The sequence below is a fragment of the Montipora capricornis genome, chromosome 7 (assembly GCF_036669925.1).
Source record: "Montipora capricornis isolate CH-2021 chromosome 7, ASM3666992v2, whole genome shotgun sequence".
Classification (NCBI taxonomy): domain Eukaryota; kingdom Metazoa; phylum Cnidaria; class Anthozoa; order Scleractinia; family Acroporidae; genus Montipora; species Montipora capricornis.
This window is the reverse complement of record NC_090889.1, coordinates 49,841,231-49,846,230: the sequence shown is the minus strand read 5'-3', so window position 1 is coordinate 49,846,230 and position 5,000 is coordinate 49,841,231. Positions and strand designations below refer to the sequence as shown.

Below are 5,000 nucleotides of genomic sequence, written 5' to 3'. Positions count from 1 at the left end.
CCTGGTTAAGATGCTCATGGAAATAGCTGCAACACAGGATGGAATGCTGGAAGATCATTTGCTCTTAGTCAACCGAGTTGGTCTGCCCAGTTGGTCTGATCATTGCTTGAGGACTCCTCGTCACTCTGAGCCAGGATTGCAACCAAGGGAATGAGTATGTCGTATGGAATTTGGAAGCGAGTTTCGTTCAGGGAAGAAACTGCAGAGTGGCCCAGAAGTTGTGGAAGATCATAACGGAGCTGCTCGCCTTGGGATGTCACGTGACCATCCATGCCTGGTTCAGCATTCTCGCTACCAATTACAGTCTTGGAGAGCAAATGGGGATGTAAGCTTGATTCTTTCAAATTCACCCCCTGAGAATCCCAGCACTGATGACATGATAGCCATAATTGATTATGTATGTGGCTATGCTTATAAGGATTGTGAACCTACTGGTGCAACTGCTGATCTCTTTAAGGACATGCTGTTGACACACACGATGCAGACCAAGTGTTCGGGAAGTCAATGTGCGCTAAAATGCTGATGAAGACTGTGGGTAGACGAGATATCAGCCTATTACCTACAAGTAACATATTTTCAGTTGTGAACAGAACACGGTTAATGCAAATTGCTTGAGCTAAGTAGCAATAATTAGTCCCAAATTTCTTAGAAATTGGTCATGTTTCTTTCAGATATCCCTCACATCAATAACTATGTTTGAATCTGGTGAGTGTGGAGATACATACAGATGAGTAGCATGATCACCGTACTCATTCCTGTAACATACCTAAAAATTGTGAAATTGTGTTTATTGGGGTGAAAATCACTTATTTTGGCTTATTTAACAACCCAGACCTTCACATCTTTCTAATTGTTCGGAGAATATTAAAGTTTGGTCTGTTAAAACTGAATTTTTGATTTACCCATGACCCCTTGCAGGCGTGGTCTTTCATACAGATAGTCAATTTTGAGGCAAATAAAAAGTAAAAACAGAAAGCTCTCACTACATGGAGGATAGCATCCCCTCATTTAGTTCTATTCACACCCTAAACGCTGGCTTTCTGTTCCACTTTTTTACTCCACTTTACAATTTGAGATCAGAGCACAGGTAACCCAGGCTCACTGTGTGTGCCACATAGGTAAATATAGAGAACATATGAGGCAAAATTTACGTCTGAAATTTTGCTAGAAAATGGAAATAAAAATCGATAAAACTTACCATGTGGTGAGCTGTTGTTATCTTTAATACGTACACCAAGTTTCGGGAAAAATGGTCCCCGTTCACCTTCCTTCATGGTATAGTGACAAGGTAGGAGACGGAAGCCAGCTTAGGGACTCCAATCGACCCAAAACAAGCACGTTTTTTTTCGCGAAAATCGAATCCAGTCGCTAAATAAACACGCCAGGCTCGTGGAACATGAATTTCTCTAAACCATGAATCCTCTGAAGCATCTCCAGGTAGCAACGCGAAGTCACCAGACTCCGTAGAACTTTTAAGTTAACCTGCTAAAATAGCAGCCAGAAACCGTTGTCCTCGCAAAGTGTCCAATTCAAAATGGTGACGAGTATAATGACGAGTATAATGAGTCCCCCTGGAGGGAGAGGAGTCCCAGATTGCTCAGTGAGTTTTGTTTTTAGCAATTTGGGACTCCCCTCCTTCCAGAACTTATACTAGTCACCAGGAGTCTCGAGTTGAGTGCCATTTTGAATTGGACACTTGGACAACGGTTTTCGCGAAAAAAATCGTGCTTCTTGCTGGTCGATTGCAGTCCCTAAGCTGGCTTCTGTCTCCTACCTTGTCACTCTACTATGAAGGAAGGTGAACGGGGACCATTTTCCCCGAAACTTCGTGTACGTATTAAAGACAACAACAGCTCACCACAGGTTAAGTTTTATCGATTTTTATTTCCATTTTCTAGCAAATTTTTAGACCTAAACTTCGCCTCATATGTTCTCTATATTTACCTATGTGGCACACACAGTGAGCCTGGGTTACCTGTGGTCAGAGCAGATGTCTCTCTCAATTTCCTGAAAATTGCCCCTGAAAAGACATTGTGGACTTCCCAATAATATCCATAGAGGAAAGGTTACCTTGTGAAGCACATGGAAATCATTGCTTCTTTGCGAAGTAGGTTGTGATGTTTGGCACTCAAGACTTGGTTCAATATGGCCCAGCATGTTAAAAAAACGTAGGGACTCAGTCAAAGGCTAATATTTTTGCGACCCTGAAGCTACGAGGACGAAACTGTGGAAATAGCTAGGGGAACTTGTGAGCATTCAGAAAATGCTTGGTTGGAACCCAGTTATGCCTTGGTTGGATCAGGAGCAACATTGAAAGGCGTGGTCTCGAAAAATATTATTGCGTAATTGCGGAACAGAAAAAGGGTAGTGACTGTTTTGAGAAGTGATTTCTCCATTCGTAGTGGATCCCTCAAACTAGTTTTTCTGTAAGTAAAGCATAAGGTACGAGCATTTAGTTGAGATGGTTTTGAACCCACAGATATCAATTGAAGACTTGTTTCAAACAATAACCGAATGACCACCAGAATTCCAAAACACAGCGTTACAGTAAGGAAACTACAGAATTTTGAATTTTTTTAATGAGTTTTAATAGACTTGAACTGTTGAAGTTTGGCTCATATGTAGTATTTACTGCGTGTTATCACTGGTTATTGTCCGTTAATCCACATAAGTGTTCTCTTTTATGAAAAATGGTTTTGAAGACTTTCAATTTGAAAATTGTTTTATACTTTACACTCAAAATTTTCCTATTTTTCTATCCTTTTCCTTTGTTTTCTCAAGAAAAGTCGCTTACGCTTTTTACACCCTGTATGCTAATCAACAAGGATAACCGTAGCATTCAGTAAAAATATAGCTTTATTGAAGACGTTAAACTGAATAGATCAGGAAATGTTTCTGAGTCACCCCCAATTGGGTATGGTGATTGTGCTACACATCTTAGGAGTTAATGATCAGCGAATTTTTTCACGTTTAATTGTAAAATACAGTAAAAATGATTAATTGCACTTCGTTGACAACTTGTAACAGGAGCCTGTTCAAACGATAGCAACATTTTCTGTAAGTTGTGATACATACGTAAGCTACCATAGTTAGATTCTCAATTTTCAAGAAAATTTAGTCAAGATTCATGATAAACAAAACAATAGGACGATGGATCACGCTAGACTATCAATTCACAGATCACAAGTACATTTCAGCTCTTTTCATTTGTAATGAACCTTTTCTTTTCTCGAATGATGCCTCCCGCAGAACCCCTTTACCACCTTGTTCTGTGGCCATGCATAAGACGTTATGCTGCAATCGGCCTTTGTGGCTGAGGACCTGAGTAGTCATGCATAACAAATTGCTGTGCTACATCAGTCTATGTGGCTGATAACCAATTCTCAATGGCTTAGCAAGTCAAAATTTACAAAGAAATGTATGGCCATCCTTACGCTGCGTCCGGTTGGACAAAAATGGCCTTCATAACTGCGAGGATCATAGCTTCATTCGAAACATTTCTCTGTAAATTTGGATGTATTTAAATGGCTGTATCTCAATCAAAATTAGCCCGATTAACGCCAAACTGTGTGCTCTTTCTGAACTATATTTTGACTGTGGATAAATTGTTGGTAATCCCATAATTTACATACTCCTACATAGTCCTCTCCAGCTTGAATTCTGCATAGACTGCGACCCATACAGACTACCTTTTCCGCAAAAACAAAAACAAAAACAAAAACATCCGGTTATGACATCAATTTGCTGCTCTCATTCTTAACAGGAATATGGGGATGTTGTTCGCTTATAGTTATCAGCTACTGATGTAAGCAATTGTCGCTTATAGACACCTATATACCATCCATTTCAAAGTGGTGGCTCTAAAGGGATTCTTTTAACCCGCACTTCAAATATACAAACATTTAATTCATCGAGTCCTTCACCGACACTAACGAGCCCAACAAATTGACCAGTGCGCCCAACCATCCTCACATCGCAGGGGTCATGGATTCCACCTGAATTTTTCAGGTGTCTATAGGAGACAAGTGCTGGAAATGTCCAGATTATTGCGAGGAACTCTCTCTCTCTCTCTCTTGAGGTTCCCCGGTAATGATTTCCCTACCTGGTACCCTCAGAATTTTGACTTTGTGAGAAAAATATTTTTTATTATTTTACTGACTTGGAACTTTGCAGACTGCTAGATTATTGGATGTATTTTCATGCTGTGTGTGTTGTTTAGCTAAGTTTTCTGCAAAATATTGATTTTTTTTGCGTCTAAAAAAAAAAGTAGGGGAATCACCGAAAATATTCTAATCGGCGAAAAAAAACGCTTTTTTGGATATCGTACCCTCTCATTGTTCTCAAGCCCTTGGCTCACCCTTGCAAAAAAAACGACAGATTTTTGAGTTTTCAAATTTTTCTAGTGGAAGTGCATGTCGAGTACAGGACACGAAGCTCAAAAATAGCTTTCAGTTTATTTTTAGTGACCTAACAACTTTAAAAATTCGTAGAAATTCTTATTTCAAAGTGTGCAAGCTGAAAAAATTCTCAAAAATCACTTGATAGTTGGGCCACGTCTCAGCCAAGTTTTTCTAATTTTGGTGAAGGCTGTGAGGTTTTATACTCGAAAAAGTTTAAAAGTGACTTTGCTCAGCTGTGTAGGGAAATCACCGCCAAAAGCACACACAATTTTCCGACTTTTTTTGCAGTGTGCTTGAGCTGGGATTTTGACATAACATGTCATGCATCCCAGATAACTTAAATTTCATGTTTCATATGCTACCCGTGCATTGTTTTTGAATTAATTGGTCTTAAGTAACCAAAATGTGGGGAGATCACTGATACCCTGGCCAAATACTTGAAACCTGGCCTTTTTTTCAGTTTTTGTTTAAAACTTCTGATAATTGCACAAAAGATTGCTTAAACGTGTCCACACATTTTGTTCAAACGGCAAAGTGGTTGCTCAATTGGTTTTTGAGATATTGCTGCTAAAAGTTTCGACTTATGATCTATGCATACCG

The 5,000-nt window shown here is 39.4% G+C and overlaps 1 pseudogene; it reads left to right on the top strand.

Moving 5' to 3' along the window:
* LOC138056248 (uncharacterized) overlaps positions 1–523 on the top strand; it is a 666-nt pseudogene extending 143 nt beyond the window's left edge.
* Positions 524–5,000: the final 4,477 nt, after the last annotated feature.